The 25,088-nt window shown below is 38.2% G+C and overlaps 1 protein-coding gene across 11 annotated transcripts in view; it reads right to left on the bottom strand.

Moving 5' to 3' along the window:
* Positions 1-25,088, bottom strand: part of EBF1 (EBF transcription factor 1) — a 390,438-nt gene that overhangs the window by 54,705 nt on the left and 310,645 nt on the right. The gene's annotated exons all lie outside the window — the stretch shown is intronic.

Raw genomic sequence — 25,088 nt, forward strand, 5'->3', positions numbered from 1 at the left:
CACATCTAATTTCTAAGTGCACGGTGTAACTTTGAGCATTTTGTGGAGGTCTTGGCTCCAAGGCAGCAAAAGAGAAGTGAAATGTCCCATGGTTGTAAAATCTTGATAAGTTCTCGGTGTCACTTTTCTTAAATGTGGAACTGCTCAAACCACATAGATAATTATAGATGACCAGATTGTAACTGTTTTATTGCTTCTTTTTCCCCATAAATTTTAATTTTGGAAAGTTAAGTGAAAAATGTGGTTTCAATTTCCTACAAATTGCACACAATTTGGTTTTAACAAGAAAATAGAAAGAAAGGGTATGTTCTTTAAAGTGAATTATGAACTAGAGTTTGTTTTTGCTCGCTCAACACTGCAAGAATAATAAAGCACAAAATTTAGAAAAGATGCCTTACAAAATGGGAATCATGAACTGTAGTAAGAAAAGCATAAAGTAATTTTTTATCTAAACATGGTTTAAGCAATCTAACAGGATAACACAATTGAGCTAGTCTTTTTCCCTCTGGTGAAGCAAGCTCAAGTTTAAAAGGAAAAAAAAAGAAAGAATGAAAGGAAACAGGAGTAGAAGCTGACAACCTTAATGCATTGTATAACAGGAAATCTCTTAATAAGGAAAGGCTGTGTATGTACATCCCCAACTTAGTCTCTCCAAAAGTACCACCAACTGCAGAAGAACTATTAAAAACAATTAATACTGAAATCATTGAAACACACACCTAGAAACAGAACAAAAGACAAGAAAGAGACTTTTCGCGGAAAGAAATTACAGCCATCTGCTGGATTCTGGCTACCATTTTAGACCGACATGCTTTCCTTATTCAAGGTAGTGGTCACAACTAGCATGTTAAAGACAGGAAACCCACGATGTGTGTCCAGAACACCAAAACCACCTGCTGGAATACAAACAATGAAATCAATCAACCAGCTGTCTTGGGTTTTTTTCCCCTTTGTGCCAAACTTGGGTTGAATATGGTCATTTATTCCTTAAATTGACCACTGTTTTTGCCTCACTGGCAATGTAGATTATGTCTATGTGTTGGGCAAAATAAATTATTCAGACAAGAAACAATTTCATCAGAACTGTTGATCATGATTCATTGATCAAATTCTCTAAGGCCCACATTACCTTAATAGTACTGTATGGCTTCTTCAAACTTTCTACTTTCAAAAATGTTTACTTTCAGACATATTGCAACAACCACAGAGATCACCTGTATTTTGTATCCTCCGAACAAAGCAGACCAAATCTAACACAAGTACCTGATATAATGTCAATACCCCTATGTTTTCTTTTTTGGCCAAAATATAATATTTGCTAATATTTTTTCTATCTGAGATTAAAGTTCCAAGTATAGTGCCTCTGACTGTTAGAACACTAAGTTTTGACTTATGAAGGTCCAGCTATAAACTGGGACTTGGCAAACTTGAAGTATTACTCACTGACTAATAATCCTATTAGTCAAAACTGTAAACTTCTGGTCAGCTGCATTTTTTACATATTACTGCATGAGGCTCTAGCTGAAGTTCACTATCCAAAATATCCTTTGAAGGCATCACAATTAACAAGAGGTGATTTACTCTCTTGAAATATAAAAGCTGATTTTTCCTGTCCAAATGTCAATAAATCTTTGGTATTGGTGAAAAGCCGTTGCCTACCTGTAACAATCATGTTGCCCAACCCTCAGGCGAGGGCTTTTCATTGAGCACAGACCGAACTGACCACAGCTTTCACATGTATCTCAGTCCCAACTATTTAACTCATGATGCAGTCTGAACAAAATAATGGTGCAGTAACATAGGAGAATTTCATAGCAAAATGATCAAAACCTGCAATAATCTGGCTAGAGGGAAATCCACAGAAAGGTTTGAGAGGGAAGCAAATCTCCAGAGGGAAGCAAATAAGAAGGCTTACTCCGCCCCCCCCACCCCCTCCCCCTCGAGAGAAAGAGAGAGAGCTCGAGTTGGAGAGAGGGACAGAGGGTGAGGCAGAGAATCTCAAGCAGGCTCCACACTGACCATGGGACATGGGGCTTGATCCCACAACTCTGGGATCATGACCTGAGCCAGAATCAGGCATCAGATCCTCAACTGACTGAGCCACCCAGACACTGTAAGGGAGGAGGCTTACTCTTAAATCAGGGCTGAGGTGTTCTTTATTCATTCATGTATTTTCAAAAAAATTTATCCATCAAAGCCCCTTCCCCTATGCCTTCCACTCCCAGTCCTGTTTCCAAATGCACCATCCTTACCTAACAAGGGCCTCAATGTGTTCTGCTATGAATTTGTTATGAATTTTTACAAGATGAATAAAATAAAAATACCTTAAACACCCTAAATTCTCTCATTGGGAGAGGAGATAAGAGGGCAGAGAGGAAGAATACAAATGATGAACTTGAGAGATTACTTGCATATAGATCCTGGAATACTGTAGAACATATGAGATGAAAATAATGCGAGAGACACCTGGGTGGCTCAGTTTGAGCATCAACTTCTGCTCAGGTCATGATCTCACAGTTTGCGAGTTCAAGCCCCAAATCAGCTCGCTGCTTTCAGCACAGAGTCCGCTTCAGATCCTCTGCCCCCATCTCTCTGTGCTTCCCCCATTTGCGGTCTCTCAAAAATAATAAATAAAACATTAAAAAAAGAAAAAAGAAAATAATGGGAGATAGAGGGGTGGGGCATTTTATCTGTATCTGATAGTATCTGATAGTATATAATTTTCACATACAAAGACTGCTCACTTTTAAGATGATGGAGTTCAGTAACAAGGGGGGAAGGCAGAAGACTAGAATTCAAAGGAATCCGACACCCTCAGTCCCCTAAAAACCACTCCCCTGTCACCAGTTCCCTGGTTTCCCAGGCCGTTCTCTCAGTCATTTCCCCAGATTTCTACCAGAGCATTGTATCCGTTGGATTAGCATCATGCCAACACAGCCTGCCCTCCATTCATTTTTGCTGCACACCTGATTCACATTTGTATCCCGAGTTCTTTGCACCACACTTTGCACATAGTTGGCATTCAGTAAAAGGCAGAGAATGAAACTCAAGAAAACAGCAGACTTGCTTCTGCTTTAGGAAGTTCATTTCATTTTTAAACCCCTAAGTGTTTCTTAGGATTAGTTAGTTGAAGGCCTAAAGGCAAGAAAAAGGACAGGGACCGTGGGAGTGTTTCAAGATATTTGGTGGAGCTGGAATTCTCACAGAATTTAAAAAGCAAAGGCTGAGACTTGTAACAGACCGAGTACAATGCCTGACACAAAGCAGTTGCACATTTAGCAGCTGAGCACACACACATCAGCCATGGAAGCAAGGAAGGAGGAGCAGGACCTCACGAAAAATGGTTGCCATGGGGGGATGTCAGGGGAATCTCTGTGAAAATGGATGACAGAGTTTGGGACAGGGTCCACCAGTAGAAGTGAACACTAGTACCCATATATTCAAATCATAGTTTGGTGAAAGATCACCTGACAATCACCTGAAATTCTAAATAAAGGAGTATAGATCAAGACAAGTAGGGGCTTTCCTATTTAAAAAGGCAAAGTGTAAAATCAGTTTCTTGTTTTTAAGGCCCTCTACCTGAAATTTCTAACCTGGCCCAAATGTCTATGGTACTTTGACAGCATAGAAAACTTAGTAGCAGACCTTAATAAATTGTGGAGTTGGCCCAGAGTCCTAACTTACTGAGGGTGTTTTACCCTCAAGGTGAGTTCACACCATCTGATCATGGTTGAGCCTCTCAGATCCAAGCTTTCATTCTGGCAGGCTCTTCGCCTTAGGCCAAATCTCAACCACAGCTAAAATTTCCCAGCCTCTGGAGACGAATGTTTGGGCTGTCTTCTGACCAAGTGTGAGATAGTTTTTTTTTGTTGGTTTTTTTTTTTTTTTTTTTCTGTTTATGAGATAGGCCACAGAGCCTTTCCCAGGATAATCAGTCATCTTGACTGGTGACCACAGGCAGAGGCAGAAGAAACTGGGAGATTCTAGATCAATGCATTTGTTTTGTACAAATCACTGAACCCTACTGGGACAAATTTGATTTGGTTTTACTTTTTTTCCCCCTTTTTAACTGAATGATTTACTCATTCTTTAAGAGTTACTTTGAATATTTTTCTTGAACACAATCCTAATTAAAAATAATCTCTTGAACTATAAACATAATTTTCTAATTTTCTTTTTATTCACCCATCCATCAGTCTGTCCATTCAACAACTATTACTGGATTTTTCACTCTCCACCAGGCATTGTGCTTAAGGTGATCAAAATGCAAACTCTATTTGCCCAGCTGTCTTTTTTATTTTTTTCATTCTTCAGTAAACTTTTGGTAAATAAAGAAAATAAGGAATGAACCAAGTAGTGAAGAGGGCAAGCCAAAACAAGACAAATAAGCAGAGTAGAGTGAAATTTATGCATATGACATAGTTGAACACTCATACAAATTCTTAGGAAATTCTGCCACTGATTCAAAACGTGGCCCACTAATTCCCATGGCCTTGAGGTTGAGGTACCGGACATAAGAGAAACAGGTGGTGGGAGCTCTCTGTAAACAACATGACTTCAGACCCAGATGTTGAGAAAAGAAGATTAAATGGGCTCTTTCCACATACCCGTCACCTTTCCCAGGCTGAGCCAGGGGCTTGTCTCCTCGTGGCTAGACTAGAGCGGCACTTTGCTCAGCACTGACCCAGAGGTCACCGTGGTACAGATGGCAAAGCCACATCTGCTCACAGAATTTGAAAGCAGGAAGGGTCTCCGGTGACATCCAAGGCTTCAGAAGGCATGCATCCTATACTCTCCAAAGAGATGGTGGATGTTTGCTGAGTAACTCATAAGGCTCATTACAATGCCACCTTAATTATCTCCCTTTCGGACTCACCTTTGCACTTTCCTTTGTACAAATGTGTACAGCCTTCCTTCTAGTGCGTCAGGTAAGACCTCTGAGTGTCCCTCATTCTAACAGTCACTGAGGAAAGTATGGGATGAACTGAAATTTGGGAAATCGGACCCATTAGACTATAATCTCCACTGAGCTATAGTGGGGACTGTGTCCATCTTATACATGGTATCTCCAGTAACTAACACATGGACCAGGATTAATAAATATCTATTGAATGATCAAGGGGTAGTGCAACATTTCACAATACTTTTGTGCCTAAATACTGAAGATAATGCTGAATTCTCAGGACTCTGAAACCAGTCTGGTGGAACTCAAACCTTGGTTCTGCCACAGTCTAGTTGCATGGCCTTAAATAACTCCTCTTTGATTCAGTTTCTTCATGTGTAGAGTGGCAATAATAATAGTACTTGTCTTATAGTGGGTTTTCTAAAAAATTAGATGTTTAAAAATATACCGTATCTTTAAAACAGCATATGGCATATAGCAAGTGCCTTTTAAGTGTCAGCAGCAATAGCCATTGTTATTTATTAATGAGAATCTGAGGACTCATTCAGTCAACAAACACTTTTTGAGCATTTACTCTGGATCAGGCATAGTACTAGGCACTAGAAATACACAGGTATACCAAGTAGAAATAGACTGTCAGAAAATCAATTCACAGATTGAGAACTACTTACAGTCATCAATAATAAGAACTACCATTTCTTGAGTCTTTAATGTGCACCATTTATAATGTGCTAAGTGCTTTACTCATATTATCTATTTTAATCACTGCAACAAACTAGTGAAGAAGATATGTTTATTTCTTCCATTATTCAGATAAGAAAACTGAGGTTTAAGCAGTAAAGTAACCTGTCAAAGGCCAAAGAGCAGGGCTCTTATCTACCCATTCATTTTCTTTAACCCTCATTCATTCAACATCTACAGGTACTGCTGCATTCAAGATTCTGTGCTAATGAGAGAGAACTAGTTGACACAAACAAATCACAGTGACAGCCACAAGTTTGTTTTTCAATAATCAGCCTGTCTCAAATCAAAAGAAGCATACAACAGAGAGAGATTATAATAGATTAGCTATGAAAAGACATTTATCTTCATGAATGTGGGACAACAACACAAAATAACCAACAGCTCATTTTGACAAACTGTTTGTGAACAAGGATAAAATTCGTATTTTAAAAACAATTCAAATGCACCTGCCATTTAAAGGTATCAAGGATATAAAAAAAACCCAACAACATATGAGCTATTAGAAAAGTAATCTTAATGTTCTTTTTAATTCAGGCACTACAGAAGCTAAGTAATCATTGTTGCAATTAATTGCTTTCTTGTTGCTTGCCACTTTCCTTTCATTACAGGAAATTAAAGGGTAGAAGCAAATTACACAATATATATTTATTCAAGCTGAGATGAGTTGACATCATTTATTGTATTTGTACTTCCCAAACACTGCCCGGTTATTCTTTTAAAACTAAAATTCCTCTAGCCCCAAACTGACTTAGCACATTCCCCGCAGTGATATACTTGATAATCATGACTCAAAAATGTGGAGCTAGAAGGGGCTGAGATAATATGTTGTCACTCCCATATTTATCACCACATTTCCTGAATCATCCAGCTTCGTAATGATGATTTCTTTCCATTCTTTGCACTGTTTGGCAACTACATGTTTTGTGAATACCTAAGAATGCTTATAAATATTCTCTTTCCTTGCAGCCAATAAATCTTTAAAATTAAAAGACAAAGTTAAAATGACTTCTGCACTTCAACAACGTCTCCACTAAATGTACCATATATCTCACAATTTCAATATTCACACTTTAAGACTCAGTGATGACTTTCAATCTTACTTTGTAAATAAAGAAAGAGGGGCATGCTTTGCAGTTTATTGAAAGCTATTTTGGGTGTTAGTCTTGATGGTTAGATGTTTTATTCTTTCTGCTTCTCCATCCTTCCCTCTCTACCCACCTTTATTGTCACCAGGCATGAGCCTCTTGTTCCACAGAATTTTCTTTTCTTTAGAGTTAGAAATGGACAAACATTATAGAAACAACAATTTCAAGGATCTGGTGCAATGACATGGATCAATGCTTATTGAAATTTCAGGATGCTCGATCTGCTGAGAACACAGTCAGCCAGTATGGCTCATATTTCTAGATAATGATCACAGAGTGAATGGAGGATGGGGTAGGGAAAGTAAAGCTTCTGGGCAAACGATAGCATGACTTTAGCACAGGGGACAATCCACAGATGCTTAGAAACAAAAATGTGTTTGTCTGCATGCCCCTGTGAAGGCTCCAAGTACTATCCATCTGTATAGTGTGTATATTCCATTGTATTAATTGCTACTCAAAGAAGCCCCTCCACCCTAACCATGTTCTACCTATCATCCCTCTTCTTTCTTTCATAACACTTCTTCCAATTTGAAAATTATCTCATTTACTACTTAACTTGTGCATTGCCTTCCTTCCCTTCTTAAAATAGAAGTGTCTTGAGGGCAAGAACTTCATGGGTCACAGAGCCTAGAGGATGCCTCAAACAGTAACAGGTACCAAAACTTTTTTTTATTAAATTGGAATTTGAATATTATTGCACCCTCTCCACTAAAAAAGTAAGATGAGAGCAAAAAAAAAAAAAAATCTTGTCTCCTCAACATTATAGGATAATCTTAAAGTCTAGACAGAACCTAGAATTCTTCAGTGATGAAATACAGCCCACCATCTCCAGGAGTTACCGTGATGACTACACACATTGCAAGTTAATTTGTCACTTAACATCTTAGAAATTGTAGATAAATTTATAAATTCATGATTTGTGAGCACGAATTTCAACGTTTCAGGCTATACTAAAGATTCTTCTCAGAAACACTAATACTCCTGCCTAGTCCAAAAATTGTCTGAAAGTATAAAACCATGCCATGTGAAAGCTAAATCCAACATTTCCCATAGTCCAAATGGTATAAATGTATTGTTTTCAATTTAGTGACTTAAGAAGAAACGCAACAGATGCATGCTTCTTCAGCCAAGACAAGAATTCGTTCCAAACACAAGAACCCATTATATAAGATGAAGATCTGTTTGGTTCCTAAATGAACCACACAGCGTTGGAATTGTCATTAGCTACTATAAGGCAACGAAGAATTTATAAAAACAGAGCCGATGTGTTATTAAGACCAGGCCCTGTGGCTTTCAGGCAATATAGATTTCTGAGCTATTTATTTATTTATTTATTATTATTATTGCGGGTCCCACTGTCCCAGCTGCAACAATCCAAACTCTGCAGGGCCCATGTAACAAGGCGATGGTATCTGAGAAATAATGAGCGAAGGAATGCTGTTCTTTCTTTCAGAGCAATCTCAGGTGCGATCTTATACCGTAAAGGACTGGATCAATACTCCCAGCAGCAAGCCGCTCGATACCCCCTGAATTATTGCTTCATTTTTCTTCTTATTATAGATGAGTTGTGTTATTATTTTCCCCAAATCGATATTTTACAACCTTTTTTATCCGTTTCTCCATAAATTTTGTGATTACTTTAAACTGGGAATTCCGGTACACTAAATAAGATGCAGTATCTGAAAGGGACGGAATGTACTGACATGTTTTTTGTTTTTGTTTTTGTTTTACTCTTTTAGACACAATGCCTTGTTTAAAGGCACATCATAATCAATAGCCAAAGGAACGTTTTCACGGAGAAAAGTTTAACATAACCCTGTGCTTGCAAAATGAAAGTGCAAATCCTTTAAAATATCAGCAGCCCAAACAACACAAAGCTGAAAAACACAAAAGGAGGCTCCATTGATCAGCACTTTGCATCTGAAATTTCATTCCTAATGCTTCTTCTCCCCTCCAGTTAAAGGGCCAATGCAATTCCCTTAAATTGTTTCTCACAAAGGAGATAACTCTATGCACCTTGGAGAGATTTAATTGGCTTCTATAGCTGTCTCCTGCTAAGTGTTTAAAACATCAGCAAATCAAATCATGTAAACTCATACCCTGTTCTGCTGTCGGTTTGTTCCAAGCTTGATTATTTAGATGTTAACATTAGCAGCGCCTACACTTAACAAAAGAGATCGGGAATATAACTCCCTCCGTGAGTTCCGGGATGACTTGAGTTAATTCTATGCTTCCTATGAAATAATGTGTGTTATTTGGCAGGGAATGCTCAGTGGTAACTAAATAATCATTACAGTGCAGCCAGTGGTAATTACATGGTAATTCACATTAACTTCATAATAAGCACTGTATTTTTCACTATATCCATCTGAGAATGAAGCAGAATCATAGTCTTTCATTTCTTTTTAATGCCACCCAAAATAAAAATAAAGTAAAATCACTTTAAGGGCAGGAGGACAAGGAATATAACCCTGATGAGTTAGGCTACAGATTTCATTAAAGAAATACTTAAATCCATTAAGTCTAATTAGACATGACATCCCAGAATTCACAAACAGTAGTTCTAATAAACTCATTAAAAATTTTTGGTGGCTTCTTTAGAAAATGGGAGAATATTATATTATAGGCTGTTATATTACATTAAGGTTTTATAATTTTATATGGGCTCTTCTCTTTTTATGTAAAGGCCTACGAAACTTTATAAGAATAGTTCTGCTTAAATCAATGAGTCTTAAACAACAATGTGCTTCTTGTAACATGTACTTAATAATGCAATAAACTATTCTAAGTAGTTTAGAATAAAATGGGAAGCACTTCATTCTGGTGGGCTAAAAGGTATCAGGATCTAGGGACTCAATTCCTTACAGCATTGCAGTATACGATTTACACTCAAATCTCCATTTACATACATGTTATTTAATTTGAGCAATTATGAAGTCCTGAAACTGCTTTTCCATTACAACCTGGACCCGTGAAAGGATTCACACAATGAATGCATCATATATATAAATACACGAAAAGAATTCTGAAGAGAAGAAAGCAGTGGGAACAACTTTAATTGAGTACTTATATTAGTGGATTAAATTAGGTCTGCTTTTAAATGAGCCACCCTTAATTAGCTGCAGTTAGGAAAGTGGAATTAATATATTTTACATTTTACTCTACTCATTACATTTAGCAGCAATGGACATCTGGCCCTTTTTCTTTTGCTTTTCGCCAACAATTGAGTGCCTTTTTAGGAAGGTTTGAAGAAAAATCTATTTGAATTCTAATACAAGTCCCGTACAAGGTTTAGAGCAGATTGCCCTTATGTGATCTGAACTATTTATTTATTTATATATTTTTTTATGAACTGGGTACACTATTGGTACAGTGATACCCTCCTCACTGATTACTGCAGGACAGGCCTGACCACAATTCATGCATTCATCCATTCACTGTCAGCCAGTCAAGCAGCAAAAAGTAGCTAAAACTCCTCACTGTGCCAGGTGCACAGCAGAGATCTCTGCTTGGCAGGTTTTAATCTTGTCCCTGATTGCCACCATCATGCAAGTACCTCTCTCTTGATCCTTATGATGATGATTCTGCCTCCAAAGCCACTAAGCGGAAGATCACTAAATGCAACAAAGCTTAACACATCTTATCTCCTCAAGGACCTCAAGGAACTGAGATTTAAAGTCAAAATGGAAGAGTCCACAGATGCCCTGTGGCTGGAAATGAATTGCTCCCATCAATTCCCATAGGCGCTAGGTCATGAGAGCATGCTAGTGGACAATATATTCAGGTGGACCCTGCCAAGTCCCTCCCTGATCTGGACCTTAGAAAAATGACCCTCCAGTCCCAATGAGGTCTCCCAACAGTTTTCTGGTGTCTTAACATCAGTCTCTCACAAAAAGAAAGGACTCCACTCTGTAGGACTCCAATTGCTTGACTCCACCTTGCTAATGGTGGAAGTGGCATTGACTTTTCTGCGAGACTTTGATGTACTTGGAGGCAAAGAAAAGCTCTTTCTTCTTTTGTCAACAGAAAGGCAAGGAATGTAAACAAACAGATTAGAACAATGATGTTTATGACATCATTTTTAGAAAACTGATTTTTAGAAAACTTTTTTAGAAAAACTGATCACATATTGGAGACCCAAGGAATTAAACATGCTCTACTATCTTACCTTTTCTTGGGAGTGTACTTAAAGATTAATGACCTTAAAGAATTCAAAAAGAGCCTGCCAAATGACTGTGGTGATGTTGGTTGAATGATTTCCATATACATTCAAAAATGCAATGCCTTTAAATATTCGCAAATATGGAAGGCAAGTCACAAAATAATGAGTAAATCCATTTTTTGTGATTTGTTCTGGGGGCACCTGGGTAGCTCAGTTGGTTAAGCATCCAACTTTGGCTCAGGTCCTGATCTCACAGTTTTCATGAGTTTGAGCCCCCACATTGGGCTCTGTGCTGCCAGTGCTGAGCCTGCTTCAGATCCTCTGTCTCCCTCTCTCTCTGCCTCTCTCTCGCTTTCAAAAATAAATAATAAACATTAAAACAAACAAACAAATAAATAAATAAAATATGTGATTTGTTCTGGCTCTATAGGCAAATGAATCATGTGTTAGTTTGGGAAAGGCTCTTCCTTATTAGAGCATCAGCTGCCACTTCTGCAAAATTGGACAATTGGCCTAGGCTGTTTCTGAGGGCCTTTCCATCTCTAAAATTCAGAATTATAGAAGTATGTTCTCTGAAATCCTTTTTTGATAAGATGTACCACTAACTGAGCACTCACTAGATGCCATGCAGTATGCTGAGCTTTCCATATGCATCTAATCGAATCCTCACAGCAATCCTCTGAGATATAATCCCCATTTTACAGCGGAAAACAGAGCCTCAGAATGGGTAAGAAACTAGCTAGAAATTGACTGCACCAGGATTCAAACTGGGGTCTGCCTTGACTCCCAAGATCTATAGCCATACAAATTTTTTTATAACTAAATGAGCCTAAGGGGAATATATACAGTGTGATGACAAGCTCTTGGCTGACAGGCCAAAGGAAAGGATTCTGGTACAAAAATCTACTACCAGCTGAGTAACTTTAGCCAAGTCTTTTAAACTCTACAAGCCCGGTTTTCCTCATCTATAAAGAAGTCAACAATTTGGGTTAACTAGGTTATCTTTAAGGCTCACATTCCATAAATTTATTGCCAATTTCTCAGTCATTCCTTCACAGGTTCTTCCATTCATTGATTTGACTAATTTATTGAGCACTCCTACTCTGTGCTAGGTACTATACTAGACACTGAAATACTGTGGTGAACAAGACAGACAAGGGTCTTACTTCCATGGAGCTTATATTCTAGTGAGAGGCACAGACTATACATAAGTAAACAAAGAATCCAGATCATATCAGCTGATGGTAAGTGCTATGGAAAAAATACATGTAATTAAAGTGTCAATGTTAGAAAGGCAGACTAAAACTCCAGAATCCCCCAGTCTAACTAGTGAATTATGTCCACAGAAAGCTTAAAAAAAAAAAAAGTAGAGTAAAAGTAGTGTGAGTCCATTTTGTCGATGTAAAAAAATATCAGATACCATATAGGATAATCGATTACTTAGAGTAATAGAAATCTGATATCAGATCCATCATTAGGTGACCTAAATGACTTTAAACATACCACTTTACCTTTCTCTAAACTTCAGTTTTCACACTGAAAATGAAGCTAAAAATACCTGTTCTTCCTACCTCACAGGTTAACAAGAAAGAATTGAATGGAAAAGGCTTGGTCAACTGTAAAAACTGCACTGAAGTTAAGTTAACTTAATTACACAGACATAGGACAAAGATGAGCCACGCAGAAAAGCTCAACAGCCAAGCCCGTACTTTGGCTCTGACATATAACTTTCTGACAAGTCACATACTTTTTAAAATAATTTTTTTAATGTTTTATTTATTTTTGAGAGAGAGACAGACAGAGCACAGGTGGGGGCCGGGGGAGCAGAGAGAGGGAGACACAGAATCTGAAGCAGGCTTCAGGCTCTGAGCTGTCAGCACTGAGCCTGGTGCAGGGCTCAAACCCATGAACTGTGAGATCATGACCTTAGCTGAAGTCGGATGCTTAACTGACTGAGCCACCCAGCTGCCGCAAGTCACACAATCTTTTATTTTTTATGTTAATAATTTTATAAGTTTAATTTCCAAGCTTTTAAAATTTATTTTTTTTAACGTTTATTTATTTCAGAGAGAGAAAGAGACAGAGAATGAGCAGGGGAGGGGCAGAGAGAGAGGGGGACACAGAATCCAAAGCAGGCTCCAGGCTCTGAGCTGTCAGCACAGAGCCCGATGCGGGGCTTGAACTCAAAAACCATTAGATCATGACCTGAGCAGAAGTTGGACGCTTAACCAACTGAGCCACCAAGGCACCCCCAAGTTTCAAGCTTTTAGATGATACTCCTACATCTTCTGAGATAACCAGTGCAAATGTTTCATTTTTCTAGTCTTGAAGAAACTGGAGAAGTACAAGACCTATAAGCTTGTTCTGAACAGATCTTCCAGAGACACTTTCCTCCACCCAAACCTCTCAATAACCCCAAATAGGCAACCCTGCCTCAGTGGATATTTTAAAAATCAGTTAACACTGAAAGAGAACAATACACATGTGCAGAATTACTGGGAAAGCCTTACTCTTTGCAGGTATTTCAATGTTATATATAAATAATGATATTTGGCACTAAACAAGGATCTAAATTAACTCCATATTAACTGGGGGTCAGGACTTCCTGAAACAAACCACGAGCCTGATCCCAGGTGGCTCTGCCCAGCAGGTCAGGTCTTCCACCCAAGATGTAAGGAAGTGAACCACAGTTCATGTTACAGGAAAAAGATGAACATTTACATTTGGAGGCCAAAGAGCAGAGGGTACATGGAGAAGTCTGCTCTCCTGTTGTTGTTTCTGCCCTCAATTTAGGGAGTCCCAGCTTCTGTCTAACCCCTCACCACTGAGTACTTTTGGCAGAAACTGTTCAGCCTGACATAAATGGGCTGGCTTCCCCCTGCACAATAAGTACCCTGAATAATATGAGGTCTACTTAAGAGGGGGAGCATACTTTACCCAAATAAAAAATACTACATAGTATAGTATTCAATTCATACCAAGGATCACATTTGCATATGCCCCACCAATAGGAAAGTGCTGAAATGGAGAGAATGTTCCTCTCAAAAAATCGTTCCCTTGTTCTATATTCAAATAATTTTAAAATCTCTCATATTATAAAGTTCTTTTCCAATTATGTTATTTTAAACTAAGTACGGATTGGGGCATGAAACAACCATATGCAATGGCAGTTTGGGGATGTATATAGTGTCACCTAAAGAAGTTAGTCAAAACAAAAAGGAGAAATAGAAAATTAACATATATTTAGTAATTTTTCCTAGCAGATTGGCCTTTCAGTATGACAAGTGTTCCTCAAAACAAGCCTTTTAAAAATCAGTTTTTAAAACATAGCTGAAAGTGGTTATCTTTGGAGACTTAAATGATTTAAATATAGCAAATGGTTACTTTTGGCTTAGGATAAAATTTCCAGTGAAAGAATCATGCACAGATTTAAAAAGAGCTGCGTCTCCAACAACTTAGAGGCAAATATGATGGGATTTAAAATGGCTCTGGTTTTGATAAAAACAAACAAAAATGCGGATGTCAAAAATGGCTATGAAGAGTTTGAATAAAAGTGTAAACTTAAAAGTAGAAAAAGTTATATTTGTAAATGTTGTAAATTATGTTTGTGATTGTAAATAGGAATGTTACTAAATTAATATGTGAAATATTACAAGTAGACATTTGATAATTCACTAGTATCTATAAATATGTACATGTTTAATTTGTTCCTAAAACTGAAAAACTTTTTATTAGGAAAATTGGAGAATGCTTTATATTCAAGAACATGTTCTACTCTTGCATATACAAAGGTGAAAGTTCTATGAAAGAAAAAATGTGTCTATCCAACACAAGGGAATGACTAAGTAAATCATGATGCAGCCACAAAACAGACTATTATATACCTGCTAAAATGCATTTAGGAAGAATTTGAATTAACAGAGGAAATGTTTATTTTACAATTTAAATTAAAAGCAGGATGCAAAGTTATAAAAGCATGTTGTGATTTACTCTGATAAAAATTCATAAGAGTGACACAAAGAAAAATATTAGAAGAAAGATTTAAAAATATTGATAATGATTATTTCTGAGGATTGGAATAATGGATCACTTCACTCTGTGTTTTTAAGATCTTCTGTATGAGTGTATATTATGTTCATAATGATTTGACTTGTTTAAAATACAGAAAGCTTCAGTTCCTGTCAGTCCTCACATGTTCTAGAAATACCCACACTCTCCCATCACCAACAATCAAATTTGAGGGAATCACGTAATTCCAAAAAGGAATGCGCTAACCTGGCTCCTCAGGAAATTTACAGTGCAGGCTCCACCAGGGTCCAAATTCTGGCTCCTCCTTTTATTAACTACATTACCCTGGGGAAGTCACTTCACCTTTCTAAGTTTTCTTATAAAATGAGCCAATAATAGAGCAGGCCTCACCCAGATTCTCAGGGTGGGGGTGGGGGGGGAGGGGAAGGGAAGATGTTTTACATTTCAGTAACACTTAGAGGAAGAAGATTGAGAGAGACAACAGTGTAAAAAAAAAAGTGTGGAAAAAGAGGAAATGATAAGATAAAATTGAAGAAAAGCTGTCAGAAAACCAGTAGAGAGAAAAGAGGAGTTCAAAACTCTAGCAGGGAATGTTGCTATCCTGGGGAAGGGAGGTTGCAGGGAGGGGCCTAAATTTCCTACCTAATTGTTATAATTTTGGACTTGATTCAGTTTCAGAATTGTTAAGCCTCTTAGATGAGTTCCCATTTTTATTATGAAAAGTATGGTACTGCTTCACATGGCAGGGGAAAAATTCATGGAATTCATCGACCCTCGACCCTCGGGTGGTTCAGGTTGAAAACAAAGAACTCCACACTGTAGCAGAATGTGCGTTTGGGAGCTAGAACCAACCTCAGAGACATCGGGGCCTCTGAGATAGGAGGCCCTCAGAGCTAGGTCCACTCACTTAATTGGGGTTGGCTGATGAGTCCCCACCAATGTGTACACCGAAGAATGTGCGTATAGGACTATTTACCTGTGCTGAGGTTTTCAGGAACAAAAAAAGATCAGAACCCAAATTCAAGGTATCTATGCTACAACAAGATAAAGATATAGCTCATTATAAGATTCTACTAAGATGTGGAATGATTATTAAAGGCTAAAAATTGTTTTAAACTTATAACACCTTATTGTTTCCTACATATTAAGTGAAAAAACAAATTACCTAATATTATGTAAGTTATCACCCTATTTTGGTAATGAGGCAGATATATGCATAGGAAGAAGAAAGACATATGCCATTAAGAAATATTAACAGCTAACATTTATTGAGTGTTTATGTTTATACTGGTAGAAATGTGAGCAATTTTAATATTATCTTAATTATTTTTCTATCGGTACTTCCCAAATTATCTGAAGTCAGTATGTACGACATTGCAATAAAGAAAAACAAATTTTAATGCTCTAGTGGGCGCCACATCACTTAGTTTACAACTAACAGAAAGACTAGCATCCACACCACTGCAAACATGGACGAATAAAACAGAAAATAATCCTCCACCAAACATTTGGAATAAATCTTCGAGAACGAGAAAAAGAAAAAAAAACAAAAACAAAACGTGGTTTACTTACCCACCCCCACCCCCCACTCAGGATGTTAGAGAAAGTTTCAACATGCATAGTTAAAAAACTGAAGGGTTAATTTATCATGATGCTGGGTAAAAACAAAAACAAAAGCCTTGCAAACCTCAAAATAGTTTATTGGCTTTGAAAACCAAATCATGTCATATCATACTAAATAGATTAGAGGTTCAAGACTTTATAGTGTTGCATTATGTTGGCAAGAATACATATAAAGCTCAGTTCCTACCTTTATTGTTAATAGGTTTCTAATCCCTGACCAGAAATTTATAGTTTAGAAATGGCAACACATCTTAAAGATTAAAGCCATGTGACAAATAGTTCATGTCCCTTAATAACCAAATCACATGCCTTAGATTGGGGAAGCTTATCTGCCTTTTCCTTCTATATGGTTTCATTGGTAGGAAATACTTTATATCCCTATTACATGAATGATGAATGGGACCGTTGGTTATGGTCTGTTATTTGCCTGGCTGTAGTCAATATGTTTTCTTTGGACAGGGATTTCTGTGATTTATCTCTCTCCCGGCCTTATCACTTATTAACTCTGGTAGACAGGAAAAAGCCAAGGTTGTATATAAGGCCTAGTGGCCATTTAGACCTCTAATGTCAGTGAAAATATCCCTTTTAATGATCCTGTTACACTAGCTACTCAAGTCCTGATTACACTCCACTCCAAATAGGAAATAAAGGTCATATTTCTTGGAAAGTATGTACGTAAAATATGCAAAATAATATGCTTCCTTCAGACCAGCTTTATTCTTTGCAGAAACGGCTTTCATTTTATAGATGTCACAGAAGTACAATGGGTACTTTTAGTGATTCTTGTTGCTGTTGTCCCCATTATGGCACCAACAGTGTTTAACTTCACAAATGCCAGAGGGTTCAGGATCACCTGAACCTGATATATCAGATCAGGAGCAATCACATTTTGTGAAAAAACTCCCTTCAGCAGAGGAGTGAGGCTTGGGACTTGCCCTCTGGATTGCAAAAGCAAAAAGAATAAATATTCCCTCTGCCTTGAATTCTTTTCTTTGTGTGTAAATGGCTCATTTGGAGTAATATTCAAGACATGTGGACAGGAGCAGCCTGTTAATTTTTCTTTCTTCTTGAATCTTTTCCAATTAGGACACCGCTAAGGCAGAACTGCTAGTCAAGTGTTCATTACACAGCCCTCTCTCAGCTGAATCCTAAGTGAAAACAATCTGATATAAGAGAAAACACATTCTTGCCTTCCTTTCCCTGATTCTTCCTGAGTTTGCTTAGGCCTGTCTTTCTAACAATTAACATATGTGTAGAATATGACCCTTTGCAGAACATTTTCATGCCCATTCTTTCCTTCACTGATACTCACAAGACCATTGGGATGCCCAAAGGAGGGAAGGCCCCTCCCTCCATTAAGCTGAGGAAGCCAAAAGCCTGGTAGCATTAACCCCTCTCTCTCTCCCTCACCCCTACAGCGAACCCATCTCTAGGTCCCGTCTATGTCCTCCTCAATACCTCTTGAATTTTCTCACTTTATTCCATCTCCACCCATTACCACCCAAATCAAAGTCACCAAATCTCCCTCCTAGACTACTGCAATGATCTCCTAACAGGTCTCCCAACATCCATTCTGGTTTTCTAAGTGCCATCCAGACAGAGAGTTTTGCTTTTGTTTTTTCCAAAATGCAAATCTAGTCATGTCCATTGTCATTTCTGACACTTCAAGGACTTCCCATTGTTTTTAAGATGGCAACTGAAGTCCTCCTCTCCTTATGACTTATAAGACTTTGCATAGGCTTGTCCCTGACCACTTCTCCAGCCTTTTTTGTCACCGTTCTCCTCTCTCTTAGTTCTGCAGCCTGACTGGAATTTTCCAGCCTTCCAAGATGCCACATTTGCTCTCATTCAATGCCTTCTTACATGTTCCTCTCTGCTGGAACACTCATTCTCTTTCCTCAACCCCACGCTTCTCCCACCCTTCACCTATTGCCAGGTTAACTCTTAATCATCCTTCAAACCTCAGCTGATCTCTTCCTAAGGAAAAATATCTCTAACTGACCATTTGGGGTTTCTTTGTTATATCCTTGTTATATGCTTGTTGGAACTCAGTTCCTGTTTTCCGGACACTTACCAGATTTGAAATAGTAACCTTATAAGTATCTACATTCCCTCTTAGACCATAATACCGATGAGAACAGGAATTGCATCTTATTTTGCTCAACACTGTTTTAGAATATTGCCAAAGGTTGTTTCAAACATTGCCTAGAATAGAACAAGCAATCCAGAGATATTTGTGAGTTGAATGAATGAACAACAGGGAGTGCTAAAATAATAATTAGAGGCCAGGTCTTTTGATTCCTACTCTAATGACTAGAAAGAAATAATTTCTTTAATTATGATGAAATATGGCACTTATTTAATACCAAAAAAAATTTTTTTTCTTTGGATTTTCAAAAGGAACATTCCTATTATCTGCTTCTCTCTTTTTGAGTTTACTTTTAGGGAACACTCACACTGTACCAGGCACTATTAGCCCTGTATTACATATACTGACCCATTCCCTCCCAGATATAGGTACTATTAAAAGATTCCTATTTTACATGAGAGAAAATGAAGAATATTTATAATATGGAGCCAGCCCTATTTTTTTCTTTAACAGAAATTCCAACTACTGTGTTCTCCTGCATGTAAAACTTCAAGTAAAAGGGGATAGATTCTTAATTAACAGCTCTTATTTACATTCCATGTCATCCAGAGCACAAAAATCAATGAGGACCCATTGATCCTGGCAATATGTCAATCAATTATTAGAGAACATCTATTGCAAGTAAGATATGAGTCAAGTTGCTTCAACACAGTGTACAAAATAGTATAAGATCAGGGAAGGGTAATCCTTTTCTCATAGAGCTTGTAGACTTTTTGTAATTTGTGTACCTAAGAACAGAACAAGAGATCTAAAGACACAAGGAAGGGAATAAATAAATGAATGGTCTAATAAGCACATGCAACAAAAGAGATCCAAGGATATAAACTTTTCTAGTCAATCAAGATGAGCCATAGGGAACATCAAGTCTCCTAATGCAATTGACTCATTTTACATTGAGGAAACTGGAAAGTGGAGCATGGAAGCAATTTGTCCCACATCTCAGAGCCAGTTAGCAGCAGAGCTGGTGTTGCCAGGCCTCCTCTATCTCAGCCCAGTGCTCTGCCCACTATACTAAAATGGCCAGAGAATACTGCAGAGGGGAAACAGAGTCTGAGCCTGATCTTATAGGGGAATTACCATGTCCAGAATTGCTAAATATGAAGTGACCTTGAGGCCTGATGAGGAGACTGGTTTGAGTGGAGCTGAGTACACAGGGAGCCATAAGCTTCGTCAAGCACAGGGGTTGGGCCACATCTCACATACAGTGGGCAAAAGGGGAAGCCTTCTCTGCAGGGTAAAGCTATGACAGTGGCTTTTTGGAAGCCTGATCTGACAATGAATTAGTGTAAGAAGAGGCCACGGAACATGAGCTGCATTAGGTACAAGCTCTTTACTTCTGCCCTATAACTGATAATTTTGTTTATCCCCAGGGTGGCAGCCTTCATTTGTGGAGGAGCGTTTCAAGAACTAGAAACAGAGCCTTCTGGCCTTGAACCTTTTGAACCTGGAGTTGAAGCAATTATAGCCTAAACACCTTTGAAAGGGCTGGTGATAGACTATACCCATGTTACTATGGCCTCCAGAGGAAGGGCTGAAATTTGAATGGAAGCAAAAAGACAGGTATGTGTTTTTCCTGAAAATTCAGCATCAGAGAACATTATAAGTCAGGGCTGCCTTATAAAAATATTTATTGTTTGAGGGTATTCCCGAGAAAGTATTTGTTGTATCAAAATTGTTATATTCATATTTATAAATCTCTTTTTCTTGCTACCTTATTCATACTTTGCTCTTTTTATTTGTGGTTGGTTAGTGCTACTTGTTTCTTTTATTTATGGATGTCTACAGTTTTGTTACTAAAATCCCTAAAGGACATTTCTTAGCCCTCTAGGAAATGATGGTGAAGATAAAAAATATATGTAAAATATCTACACCATGGTAGGGACTCCGCAACAAAAGAAAAGATTAATGAACAATAGTAATGGCTATCATTTATTAATGGAAACTACTAGTATCTGGCTAGGTGCTCATACTAGCTCACGAAAGGTGCTTTACATACATTTCCCTGATACTAAAACGAACGCCGGTAAGGGATTATTCCCTTGTAAAAATGAGGCAACTGTGGTTCAGAACCATCACATGATGTCCCCAAAATAACCTCCATAGTAAGTGGTAGAGCTGAGCATTCGATCCAAACCCACCACCTCTTGAAACCAAGCCCCCAATCACTAGGCCATATTGTCTCCTTGGGAGTAAGAGAGAAAAGAATGGGAGGAGGAAAGAACAGGGGGAGAAGGGACGGAGGAAGAGAAAGGGAAGGAGAAGAAAACAAAAGGAATAGGGAGAAAAAAGGAAAACTTGGAAGACATGGCACATATCATCAAGTTCCACAGAGCTTATTTAGCCAAAATGGGCCCTCCTACATGCAAAGCTGTTTTGGGCAGGAGGTACAAACAGGAAGTATTTCCAGGAAGAATTTTTATTTCGAAGTTAATTCTGAGACTAATATACAGGGATGTGGGTTAGTCCTTCTACAGGGGCAGGAAGTTTGGTGAATAATCCTTAGACTGGCAGAACCTGGTGGTAGAATGATCTGAGAAGTGGCCTAACCCAAATCTGAGCTGGGACATGATCATTCCACTGGGGCTTTCACCATCTGGCAGAGCTGGCAGTCAACAGCTCTCCGTGCACACCTGAGCTAATCAGACACATCCTGATGGCTTATTCTTCTAGTCATTGTTTTCCCAAAGATAGGAGCCTTTCCCGTGGAGAAAGAACTGCAATGATGTAAAACTGCATTTGGATTTGGCCACTTCTTATCAAGAAAACCAACTCTAGAACTTTGAAGAAGCTTCTGAAGCCTCCTTGGAGTTCTTTATCAACTCCCAAGATTACTTAAAGCTTAGCAGGAGAGATTACAATTCTAAAAGATCCAAGACTCTTAAAAGATGTAACAACAGCAGGAAAACAAGCTGCAAGAACAACAAAGGTACTGGAGAGACCTCTTTCCACGGAAGTGGAGGTTTATCGTGGATTTACTTCCTATAGGTCTGACTGACCACACACTATTAGAGGGCTTTGAAAACAGTCCTGTCATTAGAAGGAAATGCTATTCCTTCTATTAGGAAACATTATTTAAAATTTAAAGTCATCTCTGCCCTGAACTTACATAAGAATAACTGGACATGATAAATAAGATCTGGGAAGTACTATTTGTTCTGCTCAACTTGGGATTCGCTTTGCTCCCTCATTGGGCAAACACAGAGACCTGCACATCTGGTGACTAAGAATGCCTCCTGCGTCCCTGATCTGAAGAACCAATGATGGAGAGCAGCGTTCACACTCCTTATAAGTGGAGCCAGCTTGCAGACAATCTGTGTTTAGACAAATCCTTTCCTCCTCCCCCAAAAGTCTGCCTTTATTTGCATAGATTAGGCCATGCTGTTCCTGGCTCAATTATGGATTCTTAGAGACTTCAACATATACACACCCAAACTCCCTCACACACTCAGAAAACTGCAAAAAATTCTTAAGTTTGGGTTGTGAGGTTCAGTCCTAGGATATCCCCATCCCCCACTTTTTAAGGGAAAAATTCCAAGTGCCATTCCACCAAGAAACAGTAGGGTTGGCTTACCCCATCCAAAAAATCAAGTTTCACACCTTGAAATGCTATGGAAATTAAAGAAAATGAAGTGGGAGCTTCTGCAGGCAGATAGAAAAGGACTGCTGCACATTTACACTGACCTGAGTGGTTGTTCTGATACAAAGAACAGAAAGGTTTTATGACCCATCTCTGCCTTGGTTGGTAAGTGGTAACAAGGATAGAGGTAAACTGAGTAAATCACAGGGGCCAGCAGCACCAGCCATGAACAAGTGACCCTAGGTAGCAGCATTTAATGCTAATCAAGAAGCCATGTTTAGTTCACCAATTAAAAAAAATTCTCTTCTGCTGGAAATGATGTAATGTCACAGCAAGCTAATAGCCAACTCTATCAGTGGGGAAGTTTTTGTGTTAATTTCTTTAAAATTTTATTTTCCAACATGGAGAGAAGTTAAATTCTCTCCTAGAATACTTAAAAGACTAAGTCGCTTTTCTATTTCCCACAGTTTGAGGCAAAATCAGCAAAAGTATTTTTTTATATGTTAAATTTCCTGCACACTTACACATGTGCATGCACACCAAGGATTTATCTCTCTTATCCTTAACTACTTTGCTAGACTTGCAAATCTGCCGCTTTTATCTTTGATCTTAATTCCCGTATGATACAGGTTTTCCAAGATGTGATTTCTTAAATTGATGGCAATTTTTTTTAATGGTTAAAAAAATTCCAAATCATAATGGGTCCCTAGCTATTTTCTTTTGAGAACTTAAGTAATTTACTGAGGATGATTTTTTTTTTTTAACTTTTATGGCCAGGTGGCTCAAGGGGATATTTTGTTGAACACTGATTAAAAATAATTTCTTCTAAATGAGACCTGACCACAAAATGGAACCATTAATGGGCAGGGATGTTGTCACCAAAGCGGAATCATGCCTGATTGCCTCTTGTACCTCCTACCACACAAGCATTTTCTTCTTCTTCTTTTTCTTCTCCTTTTTCTTGTTCTTAATAGCAGAGTAAATAAGCAGCCAGCAAGGCCTAAATGTTTTTGGCCAAAAACAGAGTCCAAACTCCTCAGAGAAAACATTTGGCCTCTGTGGTTTTGTAATATGTTCCAGAACACCGAGTTCAGTGAGGAACATTGTGAAAAACTCCCATCCATCGGAATGATGGTGGGGAATGTTACAGTATCAGAAGTTTCAATTGGTCCTTTTCCTGCAGGCCCATAATGAGGCTTGTAAAAAAAAAATAGTGCTATGTGGAAGTTCTCATGGGAAAAATGAATGGCAAGAAATCCTAGCTTTAAAAGAAACAGCTAATCTGCTAGTTTGATTGTTCTTCAAAACTTACACTGAACCAATGAGCCTAATTAAAAACACTTGGCCTACTTCTATAAAGCATCATAGCTTTCTCTATGCTTCGTTTGTATACACCACAAAACTCCAGATAGACTATTATTTTTTCAAGTGCTCACTAACAAAGTGCTGACTTTGTTGGGATGGCTGAGCTAATTTCTTGAACTCAGTGTGAAACCTTAGCTAAACAAAATTGTGGTAATTTTCCTTAATTTGTAAAAGTGATTGGAGTGCAAACAAAATTTTCCTCTTGGGTCAATCCTATAATTTTCAATTAACTAAAACTAATCGTCAGGCAGGCACCAAACCTGCATTTTGTTTAAAGGGCTGGGAGGCATTTCCAAGGGTCAGGATGCATTAATTGTTTTTATAATTTTGAGAGAGAAGGAAAGAGAGAGAGACTAAGAAGCATAGTTGGTTTTATCCCTAGTACTAAAATACAAAAGGAAAGATGCTTTGAGGTAAAATGTTACAGCAAAATAAAATTTGTCCATTTAATTGTATGGTTATAATTAGGATGTGCTAACAGAGTTATCTCTTCACTGTCCTGGAGCCTCTTTGTGTGAGAGCAACTTATGCTCTATACTTAATCAGGCCTTGTGGTCGTCCATTGAATGAAGATGGAAACATGGGACAAGTTCCTGGAGACAGTTATGCAGTAATGACAATACAAAGCAGAGGGCCTAGAATGTCACTTCTCTCAGTGTGGTCCCTGGACCAAGATCACCAGCCTCACTTAGGAGCTTGTAATAAATGCAGGGTCTCAGGTCCCACCCAGAGCTACTGAACCAGCATCTGAATTATAGAAAGATCCGTGGGTGTTTGGCTAGCACATTGTAATCTGAGGCTCTCCTAAAGTACACACTGGACCCTTAGGCTGCATACTTGCATTTCCCCAGGGAACCTGCCTGTTTCTCTCCATCTGTTGGGTGATCAATTCACATTCACTCTGCAACCCTAGCTTCTTACCACAAGGCAGGTCCATGTGCAAAGACTGTTTGGGGAGGGCAAAATGCAGTTTACAGGAGAAGAAAGTGCCAACTCAGAATGGAATACGAAAACTACCAATTCTCTTTAACACAAATGCGATGACCAGGCTAGAAGAAAGTTGTACTGCACTAAAGCACATCCCTAACTCCATAAAGCAAATAAACCACAACACAGATGGCTTAACATCCAGATAGACTGAGAATTGTCTAGAACTTCTTCCCCCTTTCTTATTTCTCATGCTGCTTCTTCAGGTATCCAACCACTTATTTCTACTGATCCTGTCGTTCAACATGAACACCCAGATGAAATCTTAAATAATGATGATAACAACAATAATAATAATAACAGCAAGACGTGTAATCATATATATGGTGAAATGGACAAAGAAAGAGGGTCTTGGAAACTAGATTTTAAAATAAAATGCACACGTATACATGTAAGATAAAGTA

The sequence above is a fragment of the Panthera pardus genome, unplaced genomic scaffold (assembly GCF_024362965.1).
Source record: "Panthera pardus isolate Hobbes unplaced genomic scaffold, ASM2436296v1 HiC_scaffold_2, whole genome shotgun sequence".
NCBI lineage: Eukaryota > Metazoa > Chordata > Mammalia > Carnivora > Felidae > Panthera > Panthera pardus.